Genomic DNA, 12,783 nt, shown 5'->3' with positions numbered 1-12,783 from the left:
ATGCCCAGCTTAGTAAGTTTATCTATGATTCCAGAGTGAGGGATGGTATCAATGGCCTTGGCGAGATCCAGATAGGCTGTGTGGACCTCCTTACCCTCGTCCACAGCTCTGGAGACTGATTCGAAGAAGTCATTCAGGTTCAGGAGACAAGATCGGCCCTTCATGAACCCAAACTGGGTGGGGTCCAGTGTTTGAAGGTTGCCAATGTCTTTGTTTATAAGTTCCATGATAATGCATTCCATGCCCTTGCAGATCAGGCTTATCAGACTGATGGGACGGTAGTTCCCGGGATCCAAGGTGTATCCCCCCTTTTGGAGTGGGATAACTGTAGCTGTGCACCACTCAGTCAGCACGGAGCGTGAGGTGAGGCTATGATTAAACATGACACTTAGGTGAAGTGCCAGTTCATTTTGTAGTTCATGTAGTACACAGCCTGGGATGTCATCTGGTCCCATGGATGCTGTATTCTTAGCTTTGGAGAGTGCTGTTTCTACCTGTGTGGCCGTGAATACCAGAATTTGGCAATCTTTTGGTATTGAGATGGGCCCTTTATCGGGTGAGAGGGGGGTGAAGTTGGCACTGAATCGATCTGCCAGGATATTGGCAATATCCTTGGGATTAGTATATTTAATGCCATTCTGTTGTAGCTCAGAGCAGATCTGAGCATTGCCATTTAGATTCTTGATATAAATATGGAATGCCTTGTGGTTGTCTTTGGATTCTTTAGCAATTTTATTTCCGTAACTTGCTTTGGAGGATTTTATGAGAGATCTCAGCTTCTTACTGAGGCTAGTAAGGAAGTTTTTTGCATCCTGGGATATTCCTCTTTCCTGCAACAGTTTCTTCCTTCTGTTGTATAGTTTGTTTGTTTATGGCAGGGGACCACCAGATCGGCTTCCTTTTTTTGGAGGAGAGTGTCTTGGTTCTATTTGGGATGGCACGATTCATGCATGAGTAGATGTGCTCGTACAGTGCCTTAGTGTAGGATTCAGCAGTTGAACTTGTAGTTACCGGCTGCATGGGTGTCATGAAATTTGTCACTTCTGACTTGAGTAGCATGAATTTGGCTTTGGAGAAGTTTTTTACAGAGGTTTCCTTACTGGGGGTGGGGGTGGGGGTGGGATGTGGATGTCAAGGGTGATTAGCTTATGGTCAGACCTGACCAATGAGGGGGTGACCACTGGTGTGGAGCATCTATCTCCCATGTTGGTAATGACCAGGTCTAGGATACTGGAGCCTTTGATGGGACAATGGATTAATTGATCCAGGGCATTGGAATTTATGAACGCCAAGAACCGTTGGGAAAAGGTATTGGTACCCAAGTAGTTTTTCCAGTTAATGGCAAGGTAGTTGAAATCACCCAGTATTAGGGTGTTTGGTTGTATCTTAATATTGTCCAGTATGTTTAGAAAGGTGTAGTGGGAATCTTGGGCATGGTGGGGGATCTGTAACAAGCTACAATTTGGATTGTAGTCTTACCTAATGTTAGTTGCACCTGGAGAATTTCAGATGCATTGTGTTGGGCAACTAGCCTGGAGGTGTGAATATGGACACTCCTCCACCTTTGGTGTTTTGATCTTGGTTATATATAGTAGAGATGGTAAAAGAAAAGAGGATGTTTTTGACTGAGAGGTTGAGGTAAGTTGTGTGTCTGTAAAGTAGACCTAACCTTTGGTGGGTCTTTCTGATGTTTAGGATATGAAGGTCAAAGGAGAGATTTTCATTGATAGTAACTCCAAGGAGTTTAGTATGGGGCACTACTTTGATGACAGTGCTGTTTTGAGACTGAATAGTAAATTCTGACCCGTTTATAGTGATGGATCTTTTAGGGGTGAATAGAAGGAGTTTGGTTTTATTAGCATTTAGGGTTAGGTGATTGTTGTTCCTCCATGTTTCTGTGGATGAGAAGGCAATTTGAGTTAGTTTTTGGAGTTCACTGGTGGAGTAGGCAGAGCTGATGATGGTGGAATCATCGGCATATTGATTGAGGTTTGGGACAGGGAAGAGTGGAAGTCATTAACAAATATGCTGAAAAGAAGGGACCAAGTATAGATCCTTGGGGAACTCCTGTTGATATCTGGAGATAAGGTGAGAAGTACTGGCCCCATTGTGTTGCTTGTTGTCTATTTGTAAGGTAGTTAGAGAACCAATCTAAGGTAGGGGGTGTGAGATTCCTAGGTTAGATAGTTTAGTGAGTAGTAGGGAATGTGAGATGGTATCAAATGCCTTTGATAGGTTAAGGAATAAAGAGGACACAATTTTCTCTGTGTCTCTTGCATGGTTTACAGTATCCAAGAATGATATAAGGACAGTGGTGATACTGTGGCCAGTCTGAAACCATGTTGGGTGGGGGACAAGGCTTTATTGTCTAGGAGGTGCTTTAGGAGTTGATTATACTTAAATACAGTAAGAAAAGTTTAATAAATGTACTTAGGATGGATATGAACATAATGCATACATAAATACAGTACAAAAAGTTTACTATGCAAGGTTGCGCATTACTTTCACAAATGCACTAAGTATGCAATACAAATTTATTTATTTATTTGCCATTTGTTAACCGGGTTAGTCTGGCTGGGCAGATGTCCTTTTTCAGTGGAGACCCAAGGAGAAAAGCTCCAGAAAACAATGTTTGCAGTAAGTTATAAAAGTGATTAACAGGTGTATACAAGAGAGAGAGAATACAGGTATAAACAGGCATTAATAAAAATCAAAAAATGTATATACATTGTGCTAAAACATTTGTACAAGCTGCCCTTAGTAACCTTAAAATAACACTGAGGAAATTTAGTTATATGGTAGGAGAAAAACGGTAATGGGAAAGGGGAGGACTAGAAGATAGGCAGGACCTACGTTTAGCACAGAGTCAAGTCCTGGAAAAAAAGGGGTGGCAGGGTAAGGGCAGGAGAGACATAGGCGACAGTTGTAGGGTGCTTTAAAAAGTCTTAAGAAACTTGTAGCATAGGTTACTGAGGGATGAGGTAGAAAGCTAACTAGAATGGGACTCTAAGATAGAGGGAAATAGAGGCAGTGATTAGATGGGAGAAGAGGGCTGGGTAGGAAAAACAGAATGTTAAGTAGGTTCTTTACAGGGGCAGTACCAGGAGTTGTGTATGTAGTCCTTTAGGGTAAGTTTGAAGGTGTTTGAATTTTGGACAGATCGGATTGGGAGAGGAAGCTTGTTCCAAGATTAGAGACAACATGACTACAAAGACTTTTACCTATGGTTTTATTAGGTTTGGAAACTTGCAGTAGATGTTGGTCAGAGCTGGGGAGTTCACGGTTAGGGACACAGGGATAGACAAGAGCAGTTAATGAGGGACAAGCTAAGGGTTGAAGCAAGATGGAGCGTGTCATGTGAAGATGATGCAAAAGGAGTTTGTTATGGAGCGCTACCCAGTTTAGTTTTTTAGTGCGAGACAGTGGTGTGTGTAATACAGAGATTTGTGGCAAACTTGGCAATTTTATGATAAGTAAGTTCAAGTTTGTTAAAAAGGTTTTGTAGATTGGTGAAAATAGTGGCAGCATATAGTAGAGTAGGAAGGACGTAGGCTTGGGCAAGAGATGCTTTGGATTCTTGTGTAAGGAACTTTTTATTTCTGTATAGCAGTCCAAGTTTTTGGTGGGTCTTTTTGATGCAGTTATTGCTATGGGTATCAAATTTTAGTTTGTCATCTATGAGTATGCCAAGAAGTTTAGGCTAGGACTCTGCCAGAATAGTTGTGTTGTTTAGGGATGAGATAGAGAAGGAAGATTTGAGGTGTTGGAAAGGTTTGGGAAGGAAAAGAAGTTTAGTTTTGTTCGGGTTAAGAAGGAGGTGGGTAGTAGTGAGCCATCTTTCAACAGAGTGTAGTGCGTCTTGTGTGAGGGTATGTAGGTGGGTTAGATTGTCAGAGGTGGAGATGATTAGTTTAGAGTGGGGACAAGATTGGAAGATATTGTTAGTAAAGATATTAAAAAGTAGGGGACTCCAGTGAGAACGGGTAGGAATGAAGTTGCTGACAACCATTTGACTGACTGAGCTCTGTTAGATAGATGAGAGGAAAACCAGTTAAGGGTGGAGGTAGAGAGGTTAAAGGAAGAAAGCTTAGAGAGCAAGAGGTTATGTGAAACAGTATCGAAAGCCTCAGAGAGGTCCAGGAAGAGGGAAGATACCAGTTTGTTGTTATTGAGATGACAGGAGATGGAGTTAGTGAAGGACAGTAGAGCAGTAGAGGTACTATGGTGTAGGCGGAAGCCATGTTGGGTAGGAGTCAGGAGATTTCCTTGAATTATATGCACGTGAGTTGTTGGTGAACACACTTTTCTAGGATTTTAGAGATAGGTGATAAGATGGTGATAGGTCTGAAACTTGAGAGGTTGGTGAAGTTGCCACCTTTGTGCAAGGGAATGATATATGATTTTTTCCAAGTTAGAGGGACTAGGTTTTCCTGAATTGACCAGTTAATAAGTATGGAGACTGGGTAGGCTATGGAGGGAGCTGCTATTTTAAGGTACAGGGGAGGCAGGCTGTCTGCTGTAGGGGAGCAGGGTTTAAGTTTAGAGAGTAGGGATCTGATAGTTGTTGGGATAGGCTTGACAGAGAAGGTGGTGTGGTTGGTGAGTGGGGGGTATCATGGCTTATGTTTGTGGTGGGTTTGATTAGTTTCTGTATGGAGTCTATGAAGAAGGAGTTGAGGGATGTGGCAGTTTCTAGGAGTTGAGGGATGTGTCAGTTTTTAGGAGTTGAGGGATGTGTCATTTTCTAGGGGGGAGCAGTTTGGGAAAGGGTTGGGGGGATTACGTGGGTGTAGAAGCTTATTAACGGTACTCCAGAATATTTTGGGGTTGGAGTGGAGTTTTTTTTTTTTTTTTTTTGAGGGTTCAAATGGAAATTTTTCTTATCAAGGGAGCTTTGTTTTTAGTGGTGTTATGAAGTTCTCTATAGAGCTGGAGACTAGAAGGGGTTTTAAGTTTGTTCCAGTTTTTTCCAGGTTAAGTCTCTTTTTTGCTTGAGAGAGTGGCTTTACTTATCCAGGGTGTATAGTTTGATTTGACATGAACTTTTCTAGTAGGGGCTAGAGAGTTAAGAGTATTGAGGAAAATGCTGTTGAATGTGAGAACAGCTTCATCGAGGGGGAGCTGTTGGAGAGTTGACCATTTCATAGATGAGAGGGTTTGATTAAATATGTCAGGGTTAAAGTTGGATAGGTTATGACAGTCGCTGTATACGTGTGTTTTAGATGATTGGGATAGGTGAAGATTTATAGAGATTGGGTGATAATCACTTAAGAGTGTCAGGGAGAATAGAAGGGTTATGATAATGTTTGGGGTGGGAGGTAAGTATCCAGTCTAGAGTGGTACTGGTATTGAAGTGTTGATCAATACGAGTTGGGGTGGTAATCATGTGGGTGAAGCCATATAGGTCAATACTGATCTTGGTAGATTGGGTGGTGAGAGAATTCCAGTCGATATTGACATCTCCAATAATGATGGTTACTGTTTCAGGGATCCAACCTGGAAATAGTTCTAGCATAGGGGTATTGTTACCAGGTTGTATGTGTGATTGTTTAGGTTATAGTTTACTATGACTATCTCAGCAGGGTGGAAACTGGGGGGGTGGGGTATGGCAGAGGATGGACAGGGAGGATTTCTGAGTATAGGATAGCTACCCCTCTACCTTTTTTAGAAAGCTTGTCTTGGCGGATGATATTGTAACCAGGGGGGAGGATTTCTTTATTAGATATTTGAGGCTTTAGCTAGGTTTCGGAGATGGAGAGGATGTGTGATGAGTGTAGTGATATCCAAGAGTGGAGGTCAGAGTGTTTACTGACTGCACTACGAATATTGAGCCCTAAGATCTTAAGGTGCTTAGTAGAGGTAGTAGGCAGAGGTGGGTTGGGTATCTGGGTGGAAGTCGAATTAAGCGGGATAGGAAGGTCAGAGGAGTGGGTTAGTGGCCTGGGGTTAGGCTGGGTATCTCCTCTAAGAAGAAAGGAAAGAATACGGAAGAAGGAGGTAAACGTAAGGGGGTGAAGTGGAAGGAATTTCCATTTGAGTTTAGGGGGTAATATAGCTTTGAGGATAGATAGTGTCTGAACAGGTGTAAGAAGTGGTGAGAGAACAGAGAAGACATAATGTGGGGGGAGTAGAGTGATATGTTATCTGAGTAAAGATAGGATAAGGTGGGACTAGAGGATTGATAGGGAAGAGGTGCACGGTAAGAAGTAGTTATAGTGAGAACAGAAAGTACAGGTATTGAAAGGAGTAGGTATAGGAACATGCTGAAGCAGTTGGGAGGAGAGAGGAAAGATTAGATGGGAGTGAAAAAGAAGGTTAAGTAATGGGTAGAAATAGAGTTTGGGTTGTACGGATGCAGAAGGGAATAGCAGTAGGAGTAATTAGAGGAGTGGGGTGGGTAATACTGTCGAGAAGTTAAGAGTTACTGTAAATGTAAACATACACACACACAGTACAAAACATTTAATAAATACACTTAAAGGGAAATATTATGAACATATTAATGTCCTTTAAAAATATCAACACAACTGCATAAATGTGCTTCTCTTACAAATGACTAAAAATATGCCTCAATGTGTAAACATTGTACGTAGTTATTATAAATGACTAAAATATGCCTCGATGTGTAAACATTGTGGAAAGTTATTATAAATGACTAAAAAATGCCTCAATGTGTAAACATTGTGCGTAGTTATCCTGTACCCTTTCCTTATTCCTTACTTTTGTTGCCACATGTTGTTGTTTGTTTTTCGGCTTTTCCCAGTTAGGGGTCGCCACAGCGGAACTCCGGTCTGCTAATGATTGGCAGTTGGTTTTTCATGGTGTCGAGTTGCCAGCCCGATGCCCAACCTTCAAAGAAGGCACATGGTGTCGAGTTGCCAGCCCGATGCCCAACCTTTAATGAAGGTACACCCATTCAACGCATGTCTTTCGAACGCCCACTCAACCGCGGGGAGGACATGCAGACTCCACACAGAAGACACTCCCAACCCAAGCCGAGAATTGAACGGGAGAACTTCTAGCTGTGAGGCAACAACGCTACCGCTGCACCACCGCGGAAGTACTTTCGTTGCCACATTTAGTGCTCCAAAATAAGCCCGCCTTCACTCTATGACACCTGTTTCATCTGCACTTCTCTCTCTATCATCCTGTTATTGTGCAATATGTTAGCACTATTATTTACTTAACGTTATCTTCACACACAGGTTTGCTTGTCTTTGTAATTTCCTTGCTTATTGTATTTATTTTGCCTTTGTTTACTAAGATAGTCCAAATGAACTTAGCATGAACCCCTTTTCAGCAGTGGCCTGAAAACCTCCATACACAGTGAAGAAAGATTAAAAAAATGGAGAACTATAGACAGTACAAGATTATGTATAAAGGAAATTAGAAATCAGGCATTATATACAGTACAAGAATCCAGATGCATAAAAAAATACATGGAGATATTTATACAGAATTTACTTGTCTATGTCTTATTTTTGTTTGTCTGGGCTGAAACTGAAATGGGTCCATCTGGAACACTGTTCTACCCCAGTTATCAAACTGAATGCATTAATTAATGAATGAATGAATGAATGAATGCAGTGCATATCTGATCAAGAAATGTGTACAAAGCAAAATTAATAAACAATTAGTGCATTTTCAGATAGTAAGTCAAAAAGTTTCAGATGGGATGAGTTTTTTGTTTGGGTCACTGCATGCACTTTGCATGTTCTTATGATATCCATGTTAATTTCCTTTAAGGCATTCTGATTTCCATCCAGATGTGGCTACTTGAAATTTCCATGCATATATTTACTGTTCTCCCTGCAGGCAATAGTCTACTTACCAGCTTAGCAAACAAATGTACACAAACAAAAATGTGTGAACAATGCCATTTCTACGGGGAGTCCCAAGATGATGATGAGGTGATAATGGACAATACTTGACTACATGTAGCTGCAAATCCAGAACACAGAGTGATGTGATTACACAAAGTCCAGTGTTCACTATCATCACCTGAAAACTGTTAACTGCCACTAAATATGATAAAAGTAAAACAGCTTTTCATTATTTCTGACTCCGAGTATCTCTGCACATCACTGTGTTCCACATTTTGCCAATATGTTCCACGTTGTGAGATGCAACAATCCACATTTCTGAGATGGAAGGTTGAAAGCTGCAGTTAAAGCTAACCAAAGTGATGTGCTGTAACTCTTTAATGTTGTCAGTCTTTATTCATTCGTGACAAATGGGACTCTGTTCCAACCCCTCAAAACCAGCTCGGCTATTATACAGCTCATACCAGCCAAAAAACTCTTGAGCTAAGACTCGCCCCATAATGCCCCTCTCTCTATTACCTCAGATCTTGTGTGTGTGTGTGTGTGTGTGTGTGTGTGTGTGTGTGTGTGTGTGTGTGTGTGTGTGTGTGTGTGTGTGTGTTGTGCGTGTGCATGTGTAAATCATCTCTCTACCCTTCTCACCTAATGGTATTCTGTATTACCATTGTTGGCAATTTTTTCCCCTCACCTTTTAGGTAATCTCCTTCTGTACCATCGCTGGCGTTTCTCCCCCTTTTTAGCAATCTTTTGGTATTTCTCCCTACCATTGTTGGTAGTTTTCTTTTCTGCCCTTTAAGAGTGTGCATGTGTGTGTGTCATTTCTTTGAAATGGTGGAAAAGCAGAAAGGCACATCAGGTTTTAAGCAGTGCCAAGATTGTGGAAGAAAGATGCCCAATTCATACGGGCATCTTTCATGTGTATATTGGTTTGGTGCATCCCATTTAGAAGATAATTGTAAGATCTGCCAATGTTTTAGTTCTAGAACATTGGCAGAGTGCCAAAATAAGTTGATTTTGAAGGGATTGTTAAAATCCTCCTTTGATGAAGCCCTGTCTAAACCAGAGTCCTCCTCCACCAAAACTGAACATAAAAAGAGGTCATTCAGTGCTAAGATCACCATCAGCACCATACTCCAAAAGGAATAAGTCTCCAGTTCCATCATTTTCCTTGCAACCAAAGAGTAAGGTTCCTAAACTAATTGTGAAACAGCCTTCGGCACTGACAGTTATGACCCCCTCAGTACCAGTGGTTTTGTCACCAGCTTTAACAACCTGGGCACTGACAGTATGGTCAGCACTGACCTTGACAGTCTCTGCACCGACAACTTCGTCGGCACCAGCATCTTTGACCTCCCACTCAGTTCTGATTTCTCCATCTGCTCCACAGCAGATGGTCCCTAAGCTTGAAGCATTTGTACCTCCCAGAACAAGACGATCCCCTTCTATAGACCCCTTTCTGGATCAAATTCCCAGTCCATTCTTGGATAGGCCAGAGTCTCCCTCAGGGATGACGATCTGATCAACCAAAAGTCTTTCCGAGGTAGACATGGTGAGATCAGTGTATCAGTTTTTGGTGGCCAGGGGTCTTCCTGCACCCACTCGGACCTCTCTCCCTTCTGGAGTTGAGTTTTTTCTCCTAGGACTCCACCTGATTTTCCTCCTCTGACCTTTCTAGGTTCAGATCCCAACACTTCAATTACCCCAGTTCTAGCTGTTAAGATGCCAACAGAAGCTCCTTCTTCTGTACATAGATCAGCTCTGATGTCTTCGGCTCTCTCAGAACTGATACACTCTCAGGGCAATAGTTTGGCTGTTGGTTCGGAGGGCTCCAGTTCAGTACCTATTGTTTGCTCAGTTCCGAGGCTGTCTTTTCCGGTTCCGGGCTCCCATCCCTCTTTGGGTGGGCCTGCCTTCCAGATCATGGAGAGAGCTTTAGCCTCAGTGGGCTCTCAGCTGGCCCCATCTATGTTGGTGTGTCACACATTTGTACCTTCTGGACCGCTGCTGCCACCATCTCTCATGTCGGGACAGCAGGCACTAAAACAGCAAGATATCCCTGTTCAGGGCCACTCTTCTTTGGATTCTTCCCCAGAGATTCCCACCGAGGAGCCACCATGTAAGAAGACTTGCAAGAGGAAGCATTTAGATTCTCCAGAAGAATCTGTCATGGAAGACACAGACTACGATGAAGGGGGTTCCCCCTGGTCACCCCCTGAAGATGTCTCATTTGGAGACATCTTAGAAATCTTAAAACAGAGGGGTGAGTGGAAACCCACAAACCCATTCTCAGAGGAATCTGTGTTCTTGAAGGCTTTCGGTGCTCACCCATCTACTTCCTGGGTGACACCTGTTCACTGATAAATTTATTAAGCTTATCACACAGTGGGTGTGGAAGGTTCCCAGTTCCATACAGCCACTTCCCCAGATGCCAGACAAAATTTTATCAATTCCAGAAGACCAACCACATTGGAAAAAGGGTTTAGCAGTAGATGCCATGGTGGTGGCAGCAGCCACCAAAAAGGAACTTGCTGAGGAGAGTTCCACTATCCACCCTCCTAAGCTTGTCACCCTGGAGTCTATATTGAACTCATCCATGTGGCTCATTGCTCATGTAGCCAAAGGAATGACTAGGGCAGCTGGTTCTGGCATTGCTATAAGGTGTTACACCTGGATGCACTTGTGTAACTTCACAGAACTTTTCAAGTCTTCCTTCATCAATGCTCCTTTCGATGGATCTTCCTTGTTTGGCCCCAAAGTCAGAGACACAATAGCCAGGTGTGAAAAAGATGGAAAGACCCTATCTGCTGTAGACATTTGTTTCTCTACTCCTCAATGATCCTACTCTAGGAATTAGAGGAGTAGAAAAATGTGGTTCAAAAAGTCCCAAGAGCCTTTTCAAGACACACATGATGAATACTCTCCTCGGAGCAGAGGGGGGAGTTCTAATGGAAGATGCCCTCCTCGTGGCAGAGGAGGTCCATGGAATCAGGACTCCAGAGACTACTTCTCTGGGCAGCCCTACCAGTGCTCCTAAATGGAAGCCCAATTGCTTACCTCTGGAAACAGTCAGGGGAAGATTTTCACTGCACCAGACAGCCTGGCTATCGATAATTCTCTGCATCCAAGTATCTGAAGTTATCCCTAGAGGTTACCAAATTCCCTTTACTCTATTTCCAAAGTCCCGGAAAAGAGTCCCCAAGGTTCCACCCAATCAGAGGGACCAAGCAGCCACAGAGGTTCAAAAGCTGCTAGAAAAAAAGAGTCATCCAAGAAGTCCCATCAGTCCAAAGAGAATCCGTATTTTACTCAAGATTCTTTTTAGTGCCAAAAGAGGATCTATATTAGATATTCAAACACTTAGGTTGTCAAACGCTAAAACATCGAGACCTAAATGTCAAAGTCTAATAAACACAACAGGCCAATTATGTGATTTTTTCCCAGGGAAAAAAATTTGCGTGGCCAACAACAAAAAAAAAAAAAAAGAAAACTCTAAAACCCTAATCAAGTGGGGGGCTTCACCTCCCCAACTAAATATACCAACTCCAAGATCACTCTATATTAGGGAAAAGGGCAAATCCCTAATGACAGCCAAGCAAAATCGCAATTAGCCTGTCACGTTTATTAGACTTCAACATTTAGGTGTTGACATTTTGGCATTCAACAACCTAAGGATTCAAATATCTAATATAGACCCCCAAAAGACAGGGGACTGGAGACCATTTATAGATCTCAGCCTTCCGAACAAGTTCGTTCAGCAAACAAAACTCCAGAGGATCACAGTTCAGTCTATTCTTCCCTTTCTAGAGGAGAATGATTGGATATGCTCTATAGACCTTCAGGATGTGTATTACCGCATAAAGATGGGCAAATGCTCCAGAAGGTTCCTCCAGTTCTGGCTGGAAGCCAGTCATTTCCAGTTTAGACTGCTGTCCTTCTGTCTCACCACAGCCCCCAGGCTGTTCACTAAATGCACGGCAGCAGTAACAGCTCACTTGAGGCTACACAGATTCCAAGTGTTTCCATGCCTAGACGATTGGCTCCTCTCCCCCACCAGGCATCTACTGCTTCAAGCCACAGACTTCATACTAAATCTTTTCCAGTCTTTGGGCACTATGATCAAGAGAGAGAAATCCCAGCTGACTCCAACGCAAGACCTAGAATTTATAGGAGCACACCTCAGTACAGTTTCTTGTGTAGCTTTTCTCCCTCTACACAGACTACAAAAAATAAGGTCACAAGCGCAACTCATCATATCTAAAAACAAGGTTCCTGCTCTTCTCATCCTACAAGCTCTGAGATCTATGGCAGCGACCACAACTGGTTTCATATGAGACTGCTTCAATGGCTCTTAGCTGCACAATGGTCAATACTGGCACAGCCAATGTCTTATATGATTTTGATAACAAATCTCTGCAAGAAGGATGGTGAATGAAGTCAGAGGGAAATCTATGGGGCCGCACATTCACTTCCTCTCTGCTCACCACCATAGTGACCACGGACGCTTCCCAGATCGGGTGAAGGGTCATTTTCTGAGAAGAGCAGTTCAAGGCACTTGGCCCCTGCAAGAGGCCAATTTGCACATAATGTCCTAGTACTGAGGGCAGTGCTTCTAGAGTTGCAAGCCTTTCACAGTCTGTCCTTCTTTCAGGGATGACTGCAATCCAAGCAGACAACATGTCAGTAGTTTGGTACATAAACAAACAGAACCAGATCTTACCCCCTGTGTCAGGAAGCTCTCAGGATAGGGCAATGGGCTATTCCTTCCAACCGCTTTCTAATAGCAATGCATATCCCGAGAAGCTCCAGTGTGATAGCGGACAAACTGAGCAGATGCATCCTCCTGCCTCATGAGTGGTCTTTCAATCCCAAGGTAACAATGAAAATTTTTCATTGCTGGGGCCAGCTTTGCTGTGATCTCTTTGCCTCCCCAATAAACAACAAATGCAGGAGCTATTTTGCC

Source organism: Protopterus annectens, chromosome 10.part0 (genome assembly GCF_019279795.1).
Source record: "Protopterus annectens isolate FY-2018-M chromosome 10.part0, PAN1.0, whole genome shotgun sequence".
NCBI lineage: Eukaryota > Metazoa > Chordata > Ceratodontiformes > Protopteridae > Protopterus > Protopterus annectens.
The sequence above is the reverse complement of the archived record's forward strand: the minus strand, read 5'-3'. Positions refer to the sequence as shown.